General features: G+C 43.2%; 1 protein-coding gene across 1 annotated transcript in view; it reads right to left on the reverse strand.

Moving 5' to 3' along the window:
- The window catches only part of SCAF8 (SR-related CTD associated factor 8), a 152,648-nt gene that overhangs the window by 45,250 nt on the left and 88,927 nt on the right, over positions 1 to 18,471 (reverse strand). The window lies entirely within an intron of this gene.

Here is an 18,471-nt window from a genome sequence, read left to right on the forward strand (position 1 = left end):
GTTTTGCATCCTCTCTCCACCTCACTCTGAGCAGCTGTTTCTTTACAGGGAAACCACAAAACGGATGCTGCAGAAGCACCTTCTTTTAAATGCTTTGTGAAATGCTTTTATCCAAGGCTGAAAGATAAATGGACAAAGAGCTGAGAGGAGACATTGCTCTAAATTGCCACCAGCCATTGGGAACATGCCAGCGGTTCCTCTTGTAACCTCTGCCTCCCACAGAAAATTGAGGGCCAAACCAGGACCTGCCATAACACAACTACTGCACAATACCTTGACTACATCACTCTGTTCCTTGCCCTGGAAATAACCATGCTTCAAAGTGCAGTGTCTGGCTCTACTTTTCATTGAGGCTGTATTTGGAAGCACTGCTATTAATGCAGTGCTTGGAGCTCTATCTTCCATCCTCTGGAAGATGAAGAACCTGCATCTTCATGCTGTCATGCTGGTTTTAGTCTGGTGGAGCTCATCAGTGCTTAGTGAAATTGCACCAGGGTAAAACTGGCATAATGGTGCAGAGAATCAGGCCTGCAGGCTGCAATTTGTTCTGACATAATAGGATAAAACTATTTGTCTTCTATGTACTCTCAAGTGATAGAGCTGATGAAATGTGTCAGAATAAAGCCCTGGAAAGTGGAGTCCTTTTTCTGTCCATTAATCAGGCACAGAATGGATGGGAAAGCAAAAGGTTCACCAGCCAGGCTACGTGCTGTTCTCCCAATATGCCTACATTGAGACCCGGGTGTGCCCTCTCCCATGTGACAGGGTAGATTTTGTTTCCTTGTCCATTTATTTCCTGGTATCTCCGTGGATATCCCCAGGGGGGACACCAATCAATGTCAGTTGTGATGCTGCCTTATTGTGTTCTGGAAATGCAGAAATCCACTCCCTAGAAGTGGATGGGCAGCTCTCACCCCTCATAACAATTGGATAACCTACTTCCACTCCTTACTGACCTACTTATTGGCACACTGGTGACCTAGATATGGTCCCGCTGAGGCTCCGGGTCCTTCCACCATGAATGAGCTGGGATGTTACGTGTGTGCACATGTCACCAGCATGAATTTGGTGCCACAGAACACCCACTCAGAGAGAAAAATCACATAAAGAAGAAGTAATCAAATGAAGGAAAACATTATCTTTGCCTCTTCTTACGTTTTTAGACAGGAATCATTTGCAGCGAGAGAAAGAACTACAATGTAAAGAGTAGTGATGGATTAGCAAATGGTAGAGAGAAGTCAACAGAATGTGAGAAAGAGAAATTGTTATGATTCTGCAGTTTGGTAATCCTTCACTGATACAGAGTCTACCAAGTATTATCACATTAAGTCTGAAGACCATTTGCTGTTCACAGTTCGAGTTTTCGACACCAGTAAATTATGAGGAGAAGCCTAAACGGTGCAGTTTCACACCAGGTGTACTGCTATTATAGCCCAGTTATCTATTATCTGAAGCAATTATCTTCCTCTGTTATATACTGAATTGATAAAAATTCTGCAGTTACTGGCATTTCTATTTTTGGGTGTCATGCATCCTAAGGAAGTGGCAATTAATGCCCATCCATCAGTCTGGATTACTGGGACGGTCTGGTTGTTGCTACAGGATGTGCAAGAAATCAGACCCATTCCCTAACACTGACCTTGCAGTATTTGATGTGAGAATAATGATCAATACTATACTCATTATATCTATATCAGGAGCAGATCTACATCAGGGTTCACAGTGCCAGAACTGCACATGCAAATTGGGGTCTCCAAACCTCCTAAAGTCTCATGGCAGGAATAAAAATAGAGTTTCTAAGCTTTATGCATACTCATTTTTGGACACTGAGATGTCCACCCTCACCTTTCTGCATTCCAGGTCCATGTTGTAAAGGAGCAGTTTTTGTAGCTCATGGTATGCTAAAGCTCACTGGTACTGCTAAAGCATTATATCTGGTAGCCCAGATTCCTGTATCAGTGCTCTCTGGAGAAATCCTTCATACTCAGCTAGCAAGGGGTTTTGGTGAGACAATTTCACTACTCATCCAGCAGACTTCTCACTTTGCACTTGCTACATGCAGTCTTTTTACTGCTCATCTCTCTGATTTTGGAACACATTTTAAATCCATGTTCTCAGTAACATAATTTAAAACAGGAGCTGGAAGCCAGTAAACATCAAGCTGGCCAGAATGACCTCAGGTCTTTCTGGCATTGTCTGTTCTCATATATGTCACTGGTGTGATGTTCATACATTGTCCCCTGCATTGGCTGTTTATATCTCTCAAACGAACTCAGGAAATCCCCTTGAGTTGGCGGCCTTGGAATGCACATAGTTATCTGTGGCCCTCACCATCCTTTTGGGGTGAATGTGGCAGAATGCAAAAGTGAACACTGCCTTTTGTGTCTTCATAAGGCCCTAGAGCCAAATCCAAAGCCAAATCCAATCTCTTTCCCCAAACAGTAACATTTGCTTTTGGCAAATTCTCCTTGACTGACTTGCTTTTCCTGACAAGTACAGCTGTATTATTTTGAAGAAGTTTTAGAAATGACCAGGTTGTTACAGCTTCTCAGTACTGCAGCACTGTAATAGTGAATTGAAGAGGGAGAGACTGGAGAGAGATGTTTGTTTTCCTGCTTCACTATAAACCATCACCCTGAACACACCTTGAAGTATTTTTTCCAATTTTACACTACTCCACTCTATTTGCTTTACTTATTTTCTATATACAATGATTCATTCACAGAATTTGAATGTGTAGTCAGGGAGAAATGGGTTTTGCAAAAGCCATTTTTCCAAAGGCACTGGCATGTCCCTGTAATTTGATGTATGACGTTGTGAAAGCTGTCACAGAGGTATCCCACATGCTCCAGCACTGATGGATCAGCATACTGGCATGATGACACAAATACAGTCTCTCACCACTGGCAGTGCCTTTTGACTCTGCATTTTAAACCTGCACTACTGCAAGCTCTGATTTTCCATTAGCCTCTCACATAGCTTCTGTCTGTGGTAGAACAGAGTTAGTGGTATGAGTCATACGCCAAAAGTCCAAAGTTTTGCAAAGCTCACAAAATGAATAAGGAGGAGACTCTGTATCACAAAGTGACAACGCTTTATGATTACATGCGAGGGAAGGACTTCTGCTCCTATATCACTCCACAGTAAGGACATAAAATTTTCTTTAATACTTTTGTCCTAGAAACAGAAAGCTGTTGTGACAAGTGGTCAGCCTATGGTGAAAGGGAAGACCAGTAAGGTTGAGTCTGCAAGATGGAAAGCTCACCAGTATGATCTGGACTTTAACTCTTGTCACCATGTGTCACTCTGCTATAGTTACTCAGACACCTATTGTGAGCTGCAGTTGTATCCTTTGGCAGCAAGTTGGCCTTCTTTTTAACCAAGGTGAAGCACAGCCCAGAGAAATCCCTCCTGAAATCGCACTACTGCAGTCACATTCCCTGTGACCTGGCAGGCTGGGGCACTTGCAAAGAAATTAATGTTCATGGAGACAGCAGTCTCTTCTGAAGCACTTGGGGTGACTGTCCAATCCAATAGCAGCAGTGGATTGGGCATTATCAGCTCCTGCCCCTGGTACCACTGCTGGCAAGGGGTATATTTTTGAATCAGAAGCAGGACAGAGTACTGTCACAGCATCTGGTTGCAGAGATCAGACTGCTCTCAGAAAAAAAAAAAGAAACCCCTGTTGCCAATGAGTCTGTAGGCTGCTAACTCCAAGTTGCACACAAGGCTTCTCAATATCAAATGCCATTGCGAGTTTCCAGCAGCACTGGCACAATAGTAAGAGATTCCCTTAGTCTCAGACAGGGAATCACCTCATCAAACCAGACACAATTTCTCTGCTCTTTTCCCAACACACATGTCTCCCTTTTCTTTGTCCATTTAGTTCAAACAGTGCAGCAGGTGGGGGCAGCTTAAGCAAAATGAAAAACAACACTCAATTTGCTAAATAAAGCCACAGCATGGACACATAAATAAATTTGCTTTCCCAAAATACATTTGCAACAAAATAAAAAAGAAATAAAAAGCTGCTGGAACTTTTTACCAGGGGTAAACAGATATAAGTATGGAGTAAACCTATCCCTATTCAATGTCTGCTATGTGCCAGGCCTCAGCAGTTACACCCTGAGCCTGGCTGGCCTTACATCCAGACCCCAGCTGGCTCCCAAAGGAGTGCGCGCTTGGCAGATCTTGCAACACTTCCTGCACTGTTTCTATATCAGCACCTCTTCCCCTTCACTTAGGTTCAGCAGCTGGACATCACTGTTACAGAGCCTGAGCCCTGAAAATCCTGCAGGATTGGCAATCCTCCCATGCCTGCTGCAGGAATCGGTGGCATTGCAAGGGATGGCACCAGGCAGCTGCCGGCAAAAGCCAAGGTAATGTCACAACTCTGCAAGCCACATAAAGGTCACCTATTATGGGGAAACAGAGTAATCCCAAAACAGTGTTTGATAAATGCACTGCCTTGAAAGTGAAAAATACTGCAGTACACCTGGCATTTGTAACACTGCTGAGCAGCCTGTTTATGAGTGGCACAGTTGCGACACAAGTGTACAGATCTGCACAGCTTCTGGGAAAGGAAGGGCAATGCTGTTCTATGGAGTAATGATTATAATAGCATGAAAAATAAAATATGAAAGGAAAAGGTGTTTTGTAATGTTACCAAGGAGAGTTTAGTGCTAAGACAGTGCTGTGGCTGACACAGAGGTCATGGTTCATAGCATGTACATTTTCAGAAGAGGATGAGCTCTGTGTCTCCTTTGCTACATGCATTTGGCCTTTGTTCTTGTTCAAAAGCAGACAGATCACAGCATCACAGTTGGAAGGAACCTTCCATCTAGTTCCATTCCCCCAGCCATGGGCAGGAACACTTTTCATTAGACCTGATCGCTCAAAGCCTCACTGAAACTGGCCTGAAACAGTTCCAGGGAGGGAAGCAAAAGTTTCTAACTGTCTCAGGTGATAGTGGCTGTCAAATCCTCCTGCTAATGGGTTAATACTGAACACCTAAAGGAGTTGTCACTGGCTGAGAACACTTGGACATAGTACTGGAAATTTGACAGAGAGTCCTCATTCCTTTCTTTTGTGTCTGAAGCCAGTGGTGGGATCATTGAAAATGCTTTCTGGTCCTACTGTCCTGGGGCAAACAGGTTCAAAGTTTTTTATTTTCTTCTTGTGTTATGTCATTTTTCTGTTAGGTGCAGAATTAGGTACTGGAGTCACTGTCTGGCATCACTACTGGAACTGCTTTAAATTCAGCACAGGACTGGGGTGACAACGTATTTGACCTAAGAGAAACTCAGAAGGTATTTTTGATTGTCCTGTCTCCTTCATGCTGTGACAATTCTGCTCAGTACTAACAGCAGAAGGATGAAACAGAGATAATGTTACCTGTTTCAACTGAGATGGGCTTACACCCTGAGCTTAAAATTAATTTTTGGTCCATTCCGCCTACATACCTCATTACAGTGTGGTGCCAGAGCAATGTGATGGGTGTTCAAATACCATGGTAATGCCTGTGCAAAACACAGCTAAAGGCAGGAAAGGGAAGGAGATGAGTCAACAGGATACTCATGAGAGCTGAAAAATATATGTGTGTAAAGTAAATCTTAACTGGCCATGGAGAAGAGAAGGTTTTGGAGTTACCTAATTGTGGCCTTCCAATACCTGAAGGGAGTCTATAAGAAAGGTGGATAGACACTTTTTACAAAGGCATGCAGTGACAGGACAAGGGGGAATGGCTTCAAACTAGAAAAGAATAAGTTTAGATTAGATTTTAGAAAGAAATTCTTCCAATTCTTCTCTGTGAGAATGGTGAGGCACTGGAACAGGTTGCCCGGAGAAGCTGTGGATGTCCCATCCCTGGAAGTGTTTCAGACCAGATTGGATGGGGCTCTGAGCAACCTAGTCTAGTGAAAGCTGTCCTTGCTCATGGCAGAGGGTTTGGAAGTAGATGATCTTTAAGATACTACTAACTCAGATCATTCTATGATTCCATTATAAACGCTGATTCAAAGAATGCAAAGATCCACATGTGAAGATCCAATAGCAAGGTGTTTCAGAGTGCTCCAAGTTATAAATGAAACTATTCACAAAGTTTCACTAAGTTCAACGTGAGCAGTCTTTAGCATGAATCCTCACCACATAAATCCTAGGGTGAATAGAAATTATTAATATTCATTTTCATGGTTGTATTAATTAAAAATGTAACTAATTATTTTGTTTGAACTATTATATGTAAACTGTTGGTGAAAGGGAATGACAAATATCAGGACTTTTCTCCACATTCTTTTCTTGCTATTTCAGGCTCAATTTGTCATGAGAAAATTCCTGATAATTAAGAAGTTTCAAGAAGTTTGGTTCATGAACATCATTCCCAAATGGAGGGTAGAGCCAATACCAGAGAGTTCGCACCGTCAGTCCCACAACACCAACCCTGAATAGCCAGGGAGCACAACTCTTAATAAGAGATGGCACGCCTGCAGCATTCCTACAGGTTACTTAGTAACTACCTGTGAATAATGAAGGTATCCAGAGAGAATAAAGGTCACTTTGCAAATGCAATTAACAAAGGCTGAAATTTCTCATGAACATATTTGGGAGTGACAGCTTGGAGAAGGGAAGCTTGCAGCAAGCAACAAAATTTGTGTTAATTAGATAGTGCACAGGCTTTGCAAATGAACTGAAATGAAACACAATGAGATGGTTAATGGTAGATGAGTGGGATGTTTAAACAAAGACTTGATGTAGGGGACTTTTGAAGTGCAGTCCTAAAACACACAAAACACTGAGGAATTTTTTTAGATCTATGAAACAGCAGTTGATTATGTATAGATGAGAAGTAATGAACCAATATGCTCAGAAGTGTCTTCTTTTGTAGATATGCCTCTGTAACTTCCATTAGCACCCACAGACTCTTAAACACACAAACACATTAGTCATGCATCAGATCACACTGTACATTTTGTTAAGCATCCAAAGGCTGAAATGACTCATACAATCAAAATTTCTTTTCCCATGTGAATCAAGGCTTCACATATCCCCACTGAAAAAGAAGGATGTTGTCTTTTAAGTAGTATTTTTACACCACCTCGCTTTTTTAGGACCCTGCCTGCAGAGCAGGGACACCAATTACAAAACTGCATTAAATAACACATCCAGAACATTAGACAACACTTGTCAGTGAAAGAAGTGAAGTCTTGCTCAGCATTGTCCGTCCCACACGTAGCCAATTTGCTCCACTAAAGATGAGTGCCTGATGTTACCAAACAGGGATGGCCCTGTTTTGCAATCAGATCACAAAGCTTTAATGAAATTATATCAAAGGCTGGAATTCAAACTCTCCTCATTCTTTTGCAAAGAGTGTGTTTTATTCAATATTTTTCCTTTAAAACCTTCCTTTGGTCTTCAGGTTGGGAATGAGTCGTGCCATGACTCCCAAGGAATTAAGCAAATCGACACATTCTATGGTGATTCACTGACAGTGGTTTTGCCATCCTCTGCATGTGTTGTAACTCCAAGCACTGACAATTGTCAGAGGATTTGTGTTTGGCTTTTGTAATTCCTAATTCTTGTTCCTTTTTCCCCCAAGTTTCTCAATCTGTTGAAAAGCTTCACCATCTGCACACCAAGAAAGAGTTGCAGAATCTGGCAGCCTTCAAGTGTCACTGTGTTTTCAAAAAAGGCAGCTGGCCTCCCTGTGTGCATACGTCACATTCTGTGAGGGGTTTCAGCTTTCCTGGGTAAACATGGCCTGCTAATGATGCATGGAACCCTTTCCTTCTGCTGGTGGCTGCAGGCATCTTCTGGGAACACTTAGAGAAGGTTCATGTGGGGCTTGGTAAAGCACAGCTGTGCTGGGGCCACTGGAGGCAGACCAGCAGTGGGACTGCAAAAATAGTTGTGGGCTGGGTAAAGGAGATCCCTGCAGTGCTCCTGCATTGGAAAACTGAGCTCTGGGGAGCTCAAGGGGTTTTACCTACACGGAGAGAACTTGCTCTTTGGCTGCACTCAGTCTTTCTGTGTCTGGGGGAGACAGCAGATATATTTTCACAGCTGAAAACCCATTGGACCTGCCTTCATGCCTATGTGCTTGCAGCCATCCCTCTCCTATGACATGCAATAAAAGCCACGGAGCCAGCCTGTCAGGCACAGGGGCTTTGTTTTCACTGATGGAAGAGATGGTTCTCTGCACTAAGCACAACACAAACCGTGTTCCTGAAACCTATCTGCTTGTACAAGAGCCATATGAAGCAACCAATGGGTTCATACTCATGAGCTCTCCTTGGAGCTGACCCACAGACCCACAAATGAAGGCACAGAGAAAAGTTGTTTCTGATGAGAGAGGAAGGCCAACTAAAATTCCAAATGCTTTAAATGTGGTGATTGGTATAAAAGTGGAGGCACAGGAGCATGTTAGAAGATGGTACAAAAGGCTGGAAAGAGAAGTATGTTGAAGAAGACAGAGAGGAAGGAACACAAGAAGGGGAAAGGTCTTGGTTTTGCTAAGGCAGAAAGGAGACCACCGCCTTTCTCCCTGCTTGGCCTGTCCCTGGCTTCCCAGTGTGGAAAGTAAGAGTTACAGCAGCCGAGGAACATACAAGGAAGCAGACAGAAGCACTGATTAAATGGAAGAAAACACAAATTTTTCCAAGAAAATGAGTATTACTACCCAGGCTGCCACCCCTGCTCCAGCTAGGCATTTCTGCTAGCTGTTTAACCTAGGCTTAGCTGCTTTGGCTTCAGCAGCTAAATGTTTCTGTGTTTCAATTTTAATGCCAAAAGTAGAGGTTTTCTATCTGAAACACCCTACCTGACAGAGGTCTCAGTATTTCCTTCTGTTCTGCCTGAATTATAGTAGATCTCCTCATCTGGTCTTCTGAGTCCTGCTACAGTCAAATTGGATGGTCTGCTATTTCAATCCATTTTTGGATTGAACCTTGCCTGAAAGCAGTTTCTAACCAGTGTGCCAGGGACCTACATTCCTCAGTCTCTGCCTGACTGCAGCACTTTCTTTCACTGCTCACATTACAGCTTGTCCAGTTTGAATATTCACACTGACTTCTACTTCCCCAAGTGTGAAGGTCTCCAGGCTGTGTGAAGATAAAATGAATTTTCTCTTTGTGTTTGAGAAAAGATACAAGAAACTTGTATCTTTTCCATTGAGAACAGCTGAGTTGTTCTCAATGGAAAAGTGTTTCTTGTATCTTTTCCATTGGGAACAGCTGAGTTACTCCCCTCTCAGTTCTTCACCTCCTATTTTTCACATGGACAGCAAGGGGACAATAAAAGTTCTCTATACAGATCCATAGCCTCTGCTTCATGAAACATCTTTGCTCATTCTCAAATGCCCCATAAATGTTTGTGTGCTCTGCAACTGTTAAATATTGTGACACCTCAGAGAGCTGATGATGGGTGAAAGATTTGGCTTCACATTCCATCTCGGTCTTCCTTTACCAGATGCTTCAAAGGTAACCTCAACTCTTTATTGTGGTTAAACATTTCAGTTTCTTGATGTGTGAAGAACTGGTCAAAATACATCCACACAGCATGAAGCTAAGTCAGTTCTGACCACGCAGCGCAAAGAGAGCACGAACAGCAGCAGGAGTTCAATGCACAGCCCAGCTTGGGCTCAGCCATCCTGCAGGGAAGCACCTTTGGCACTCTGCTCACACAGGAAGCTCCGTGTGGGATTTGTGTGATCAGGCAGAGACAGAGCCTGAAGCCAGCCTAGTCAGGGCTCCTTTACCTGCTTCTTGTCTTGGCCTCGGCATTAAGCCGCCCCTCCAAGGCCAGCCACACGGGCTGGCTCCAGCAGCAGGCAGCCGGGGCTCTGAAGGCCCCGGTGCCCAGGTCTACAAGCCAATCTCTTGGCTACCTGCTAATCCCCGGCCCAGCTTTGGAGCAGAGACACGGGCGGGTGTTTGCTTTCCACCTGGCGGCCTGGATGGGCTCGGCTGCAGATGAATCCTGAGGAATGGAGAACTTTTCTGCAATAAAACAGCTAATGGCAATTGCAGGAGAATATGTCACTTCCCGTGGAAGTAAATACAGAATAGGCTGTAAAACACAGATTAAAAATGGCGTTTTTCTGTTTATTTCTTCAATTTTTCCCCCTCCATGTGGCTGTGTGACGGGCTTCCTCAAGTAACGAGGGAAAGGGATGATGTGACTAGAGCATGAAAGCCTTCAGACCGCCTCAGAAGCACAAAAGCTGTTCAAAACGCCTCTGTTCTCCCTCAGCCATCGGCTCCCCAGATTGTATTTTTCCCTTTGAATTATTTGGAATAGTTCGGAGCGGGACAGCGCCGGTCTGTGAGGGCGGACAGAACCCAGCGCCCCGCGGCTGGCCAGGGGCGCCCTCCCGTGGCGGCCGCGGGGAACAACAGGCGCCCGCCGCCGCCGGGATCGCTCCCGCAGGAGCCGGGACACCCCGGCACCGCCGGGACCCGGGACAGCGACCCGCGGCAGCGGCGCTGGGCAACAGCGGACACCCTGACAAAAAAAACCCCACAAAACAAATAAACAAAAAACAAACAAAAAAACCCCGAAAAACCAAAAAAACCCAAACCAAACCAAACAAAACCCCACCCCAAACAAACAAAAAACCCAACGCCCCCCCCCCAAAAAAAAACCTGAACAAACCAGACCCCAAAAAAGTTATCCAGGAAAAAGTAAAGGGAAAGCAAACAAATCTAAAGTCACTTTGATTAGCAAAGTATGAAAAGATTTAACAGTGCCAGTTGACTGGAAAAAAAAAAAGTAAAAAGGGAAAAAAAGGAGGAAAAAAGTGGTAGATTTACATCAGCTAGAAGGAAAATATACTTGGGCAAACAGCCCTTGCTTTGGAGCAAAAGCTCTTTTGAGGGGTGTTTTTATTCAAGTGTCCCAATGAATGCAATCAGTTACTTTTTCTTGTCTAAACTTTGACTGAATGCATAATTTCATTTAGCTACTAATTGGCTCCCTTTACTTCTATTCAGAGACCCGGGGAATGCTGCCAAAGGTCCCTCCTGTCTGGAGTCCACAGTGGCAACAAGCCAGCTCCCAGGCTCAGCTTCAGCTGCTTTAACTTTCGGCAAATCCATCGGGACACACTGTCTGCTCCTGGCCCTGCAGGGTGCCTGCCACCATGGCCCATGGGTCTCTGCAGGAAGGATGGCAAGTGCTGGAGCTCAGAAAGGAAGAGAATCTCCACCATCCTGCCCCTGACTGGGATGCGCATGAAGTGCCCTAGAAAGACCTTGTAGATGCCAAGTGCCAAACGTGGCAGAGAACTGCTTTTAAACTCACCTAAGTGCCAGTCTTCATCCATAAGAACATAGAGCTGCCATTGAAAAGCACACTCTAAAAGCATGTACAGAACTTACAAAGATGTTCTGAAATAAATATGAAATGATTCCTAAGAACCTGGATGTTTTAAGAACAAGAATGAAGAGTTAGGCTAAATGGAATATGTGGAAGTAAAGGGAACAGCAAAGAATTGGTATTTTTAAAATGGCACAATAATATGAATAGCCTAAGACTAAAGTTAAAGTTTATTACAAGACTCTTCTCATTTGCATTTGGAAGTTATATAACCCACACTTCCCCACTGCAGCAGGTCAGCAGCTGTCTACATCAGAATGATTTTCTGTGCTGCTGGAGCTCTGACCTCAGAGGTTGCTCTTTGATTTACCGTGGAACATGGCAGCTGCTTTGCTAGGAGTGGGCTTCAAAAGACCAGAGGTGGCCACATACTCTCACTGGCCCTCCTGTGGCCAATTGCCCCAAAAGAACCTACACAACTTTTCCACAAATCACTGACCAACACTTCCAGGGCCAGCACCACTCATTACAGATTTAATGAAGCAGAACTGGTCAATGACTTTAACTTCACAGCATTGCCATGACTCAGAGCATGGTTTTACCTTTCCTATACACAGAAACACAGCTGGGATGGGAGGAAAGACCTACAGGGCACCAAGCCAGGTAAACACGTCGCTGACTTTGAAGTTGCCTTTCCAAACTGGAATGGCAGCATTCATCATCTGAAGTGCTACCGCTGCTGAAGAGGCTTCATCTTTCAAACAGCCTCCATGCGTTTCTATTTTTCATTGTTCTTGAGTAAAGACCAGGAATCTTAGGGGCAGGAGAGCTTTTGTTTGGGCTCTAAGCCTGATATGCCCCAGGAGCTGGAAACTTATTTAAGGTAACAACTGAATTTTCCTTTTGGGACACAGGAAGATTAGAAATACAATGTATTGCAGAAAAAATGAATAATACCATTCTGTATCTCTGTGTTTTCTTCTCATTTCTTTTGGCTGCAGTTGTTGATAGCCTTGCATATTTAGGACTAATTGATTCCCATTGACTTAACTAGGGAAAGAACCTGCTATGTAACTGTACACACTCACAGGAGGTGGATATTTTCACCACCCAGGACACTATTTTCTCTCTTGAATTTCTATGTTTACACTGGCTGCCAGCAAGTTCAGTTACATAAGGATGCCATCGCGATGAGATGAGAGTTTCCTTGTGTAGCAAATATCCATGATTTTCTGCATGGCAGTTTGTGTCTCTGCTGGGCACTGATAGATATTGATCATCCTGAATCATTGTCCCACTGCAGTTTGTGCAAGCTTTGCCACGAACTTCAAGAGGAAATTCAACTACAGGAATTCAGTGTGTAATTCTTAGCACAAGTGTATTCCACAAATCAGTGCAGGCACATACTCTGTGCTATTACAGGAAGAGATAATGCAGTGATTGCACACAAGAAGGGCCCAGGGCCTGGAATGTAATTCATTACAGAACTAATTTGCTATGTACAGATTCTCCTATTGATTGTCTCTGCCACAGCACACAATGCTTTCCAAGACTGCTTTGATTTATCACCTAATATATTAGTTTAGTGCTTCTGGAGCTCCTGAATTTATGCCTATGGATAAAGAGAAAAAAATAATCACCATCTCAGGGTTGGAAATCCTTAGAAACAAACACAGAACACTGACAGCACAGAAAATGGAGACTCATCACCGACAGTATCTTATAAACTGTGACATTTGGGAAATCCAGTGTTCTGGCCTGGAGATGGAATGGACTGTCCTTAATGATGAATCACTGCTCTGGTATTCCCTGCAGAAGTTGACTGTAAAACTGCCTGAGAAGTGGAGCTGGAATAGGAATGCATAACATTCTCTTTGGACACTACATTAACAGCTAAGTAAATGTCATGCTTTTCTTATTGTAACAGCACTTGAAATCAGCTATGTGAAGTTAAGTTGCATTAGTGAGTGAAGAGATGACAATTTCAAAGCTATATTAACAAGCCTTTCTTTTACTGTGTCACTGTGAGAATGCCCATGGGAAAGGAATTAGCTGATGTACATAATATGCACTCCAGAAAAGAATAAACCCCCCCAAAAAACAACTTTGAGTGTCTTCCAGATAAAGATGACAATTATTGTTCAAACTCTGCAGGGGTGGTTTTACTTGTACTAGAGGCCATTCCTACTTCCCCTGCTGTTAAAAGAAGCGATTTCAGGAAACAAACATGATTGGTCCCATCTCTGCCGACTTGTGGCTTGACTTCTTCACAAAGCCTATTCTCCAGGTCTGCTAGTGCTTCAGTTCTTACCCAAGCTACAGAAAGCCAAGCTATTTGCACCTCACATCAGCCATGGAGAACCAAGCACAATTTTGGGCAGGGCTTTTGACAGACAAACTTCAGAACAGCACTTATGAGTTGCTTAATATACACAATATATGCTGGGGAGTCAGAGGGGCTGTGTGACATCAGACAGTGTCTCCCAGTTGGAAAGCATGCAGCTCTTTGCCTTAGCTTACCTGGACTCACTTTCACATTCTGACGTTTATTTTGCAGCTCTTTGGTTGACAAGCAATGAAACCAAAACCAAAATAAACCAAGCAGCAGAACCTGGGTCTCGTGAAGGCTTTTGATAAGAAATTCAGCTGACAAAATCTGCTATACATAAAGCTCTGGGGAAAGAATTCCTAAAACTGTCCACATCTGTATTGTACATAACACTCCAGTGTTGCAGCAAAAGCAAGACTTCTGGGGTAAGAATCTGATCTGGATATCACATGTAATTTTGGTCATTTTTCAAAACAAAACTTCTTGTGAATGAACAAGCAAACACTCCCCTGGTCTTGGCTAGTTTCCAAAATTTTACTGAGGGCAATAGGTTTCAGCAATTTTGAATATCTAGTTACTAATTTTCAAAAAAATGGATTTAATAGGAAGCTTTGTGCCTAAGAAAGAGTAAGGAATTTTTTTTGTTGTTCAGTCTTACACAGAACTTACACAGTTGAGATTTTAAAGAAAAAGTCATTATTTGGCTGACTTTTACAAGATACAACTGAAATTGCTATTTTTCTGACACCCACTGATGGTTAGAGACCTGCACTGCCAGATCCCCATGGAGACAGAGCACAAACTCCCTTGCTTGAAGGCAAAGTGAATATTGGTGTCAAAAAAGAGTGGTGGCTATGAAAGGAGTCTGGGATTAGGTAACAGAGAGCTCCAGGTCAAGTGCTCCACATCAAGCACATTTCTTCTGCCTGCACCAGACATCACCACCCTTTGAATGGTCAAGAAGTTTGACTTAAGTATTCTCACAGACAGTGAATCTACCACATGCCTTGGGAACTCAGTACAATAATTAACTACTGCTTTGAAAATGCAGCATATTGCCAATGCACACAGCTTCAGCCCAGTTCCCATTCAGTGCCTGCTATCCCTGTGATGGCTCTGCTGTCCCCAGGAGTAACAATGAGCTGGGAAAAGCTTCCCCTCTCCTGCCATGAAATACGCCTTGTGGGGCCACGGGAGGACAGTGCCTTCTGCCTCACAGCAACCCTGACAGCAGGTCACCTGCAGGCAGGGCACAGATCCCACAGCCCTCTGCAACCACTGCCTCCTGCTTCTACATTTGGGAACATTTCACTGAACAGTTTGACCTGTTTCCCTCGAGTTGGAAGGTGGCAGCTTTTTTCAGACTGGTTTTTCTTTTGAAGTTGATCAAACACTTTTCTGTTTATTTCTGGTGGTAGTAACACAAAGGTAGAAAATATTTTAAAGTTCTGTGCTGGCAACAGGGAGCCTTGGTGAAAAGTGGAACTTCTAACTCTGACATAAAGAAAACAGTGATAAGATCTGGCCCTTCACAGCAATTCCTGGAGGGCAGTTCAGGTTATCATACAGAGTAAAGCAACCTCATTGTTTCTTGCAAGATGTAGAGGGCATGGGTGCAGAACTCTCAGAGCAGCTGAGGTAAGTGAAGCTGCTGACAGAGGAGCTTTCTTCACATAGAAGGCAAACGCAGCAGGGAGTGACAAAAATTGTGTGACAACTTCTTAAGTAAGATTCCTTACATGATCATTAATTTTTTTATTGTTGATTGCAGTGAAGCAACTTCTTGTGAAATATCCATGAAGTTACTTAGCTCTCTGGTGACTTGGTTTATCTACTTACAAGTTAGAATAAATGATACTCTGCCTGCAAACTTCTTTGAGACTCCCTTAGTCAGTATTTAACAAGGTTTCACAGCAATATAGAACAGCCTGGGTTGGAAGGGATCTTAAAAATCATCTAGTTCCAATCCTCTGTAATGGGCAAGGATAATTGTCACTGGACCAGGTTGCTCAGACCTCCATCCAACCTAGCCTTGAACACTTCCAGGAATGGGACATCACCAACCTCACTGGGCAACCTGTTCCTCTGCCTCACCTCCCTCACAGTAAAGAACTCTCTCCTAATATCCAAGCTAAACCTTGATTACTAGAGGGAGGTTGCAACAGAGAATTTAAAAAGTAAGGTACATAATTTCTTATGAAATATGATCATAGTTTCTAAGAAACTTGGGCTTTTTAGAGTAACAGCTAACAAATATAAGCATTTGATAATTACGGGTGTGTTGTTGTCTTATTGCAAAAGTTCCATACCTTCTCAGTGATCTCTCATGGGCAGCTCCTCACAGCACTGACTCCTTCTTCAGAGCACAAACAGCAAACTCCACCTCCACAAACAACAAACTCCAATTCTCTTCACCATCAGCTAGCCCACTCTTTTGTAGCACTTTTCTTCTTATTGGGCACAGCAGTGGCCTATTAAGGGCAGGCCTGTTCCTAATCTTTGGTGACTAGCACAGCTGCAACTCTGCAGGTGTGAGATTACCTATGCACTATCTTTATTTTCTTACATTCTATCCCTCCACACTGGTGGGGTTTTCTGTGTATGTACAGGCTGAATCAACAGTAGCATACACACACACACACATAGTTCAAACTCAAGGGAATGTAACTGTAAGCAATCTAAAGCAAGCTGATGTTTGTAAAAGCCTGTGCTATCACAGCAGTGCAGACTGGCAGCAGGAACAGAACTGCAGCCACAGGTAAGATTTGGTGTGCTCAGCTGTAGCAGATATGTCATTGAAACCTCAGCTGTGAGCTGGAGAGTCAACTGTTTCTTACATGTCTAGTGCCCAAACAATGCTGGACAAAAGACCTGTCTCTAAAACTACAATTTATTTCAGGTCAGCTCTGAACAGATGTTCTTATTCTTTGAATGGACTATTTTCTGCTAAGGAAATTACTTAAGATCATCTCATTTGAATGTGAAGTCCATATTCACACATTACATTCAGTCAGCAAAACCAACACTCTTGTCTGCTAAGCTACACAGTCCACATTTAGTATCTGTTCTAATTGAGCAAATACTGAATTGTTCCAAGTCATCAAAATCAGCTAATACTGTTTGTAAAGCCAGCGCTGCCTTACACAGCACAGGCCCATTCAGATGTTTAAAGTTGCCAGAAAATAATGACTTTTGAAACTTTCCTTTGAAGCAGACTGAAGAGAGGGTGCACTGCAGGCCTCAGCATATTCATGTCCCTTCACAAAGAAGGGCTTGTCCAGATGCCAAGGAAAAGCATGGAGAGGCATCTCAAAGGGGAATTCATCCAAAGAACAAAAAGCTTCAACCTTTGCCCTTACTGGAGTGCCAAAAGGTTTGCCTGTTTTGTTGTGTTTTGTTTTTCAATCACTCCTTCAACAGATGGGCAACAGTCACCCATCTCGTCAGAAAAAGTCAGAAAAGTTCACTCAACGGGACAGTCAAACTTCAGCAGCCTCTGGCACAGAAAAAAAGCCATTTCTCCAAAATAAGGCCCTGCTCTTGGGGCAATTCATTCTTGTAATTTATATTCAAATGGTGCTATGGTCAAGCTCAAGCATGTACAGTTTTGATGGCTCCAGCTGTCCACACACTGAACATAAACCTCATTAATAGCTCAGGGTCTGCTAGCAGAGTGGGCTTGTGCTGCCCTCTTACTGTTATGGCCCACAGCTTTCACTTCCGTATTTCTGAAAACGTTTTGATATTCAGAGTAATTTGAATGGCAAGAATGTATTCCTCTTGTGGCATTGTATTTTTCTGGTACCACAAATACTGCCACTGTGCAAATAGTTTTAAAGACACCATTAATACTATTTTCTAAGGATTTTCCAGTGCTTTATTTTCATTGTGTTGTTACTGAATCAAGGAATGCCTTTTAGCCATAGGGAAGCAATGTCCTGAAACAGAAAGTTAAGGTAATATGATTAGTTACTTCACAGAGGCACCTGAGGATGTGGGTGCTCTATCAGCATAAGCCAACCTACAACTAAACTGCTGACTAAAAGGTGTTCCTTCCCACTCTCTCCCTGGTGTCAGAGCTGGCACACGAGCTAAACTCTTACACAAGGGTGTTTTCAGTCACACGAGGAAGCCTCTTAGGTGTGCAGCTCTTTGAGGGAGGTTGTGGGAAGGTGTGAGCAGGGCAGAAGGTGAGCAGGAGCTCAGCTTTAGATTAGCTGCAATTGATCAGCCGCTCTGAAATGCTGCTGTCTGCCCCTATTTTGGTTTTTTTTATTTTAAACACATAAAACCAGTGTTTAAATGCACTGGTATGGATGCCACTGCAGTAAGCACTCCACCATCCATACACAGCTACATACAGGATAATAGTGATGACCAACTAAAAGATTTTGAAAGTCAGAAGTGTTCTGTTGATAGGAATTCAGATATTTGCTATGAGCTAACCATAGTGGGACAAACACTTGTTTGTTGACAAACCAAATACAGCATGGCTTAGATAGCCTTGTCAGGACTACATTTATTTTTGAAATGACATGAGCAGTTTTTGCTCACACAAACTTCATTGCTACATGAAGAACATTTTTATAATTTAAAATTTTGTCTTTGGAGAAGAAAATAAGAAGGAGGAAGTAAAAAGGATCTGACTGGCTTTTGAACTGTGCTGTACAGCACAGCTGTGTGTTCAGCACAATATATCACACACAGCAAATCAAAGCCAGCTTAGACTCAACTTTTCTGCAGCTTTTTCCTCCAATACCTTTGCAGGGTTACCAATTAATAGAGACCAGATGCCAAATACTTGAGCATGGCCTTAAATCAAGGATGCAAAG

The sequence above is a fragment of the Molothrus ater genome, chromosome 3 (assembly GCF_012460135.2).
Source record: "Molothrus ater isolate BHLD 08-10-18 breed brown headed cowbird chromosome 3, BPBGC_Mater_1.1, whole genome shotgun sequence".
NCBI classification, from domain to species: domain Eukaryota; kingdom Metazoa; phylum Chordata; class Aves; order Passeriformes; family Icteridae; genus Molothrus; species Molothrus ater.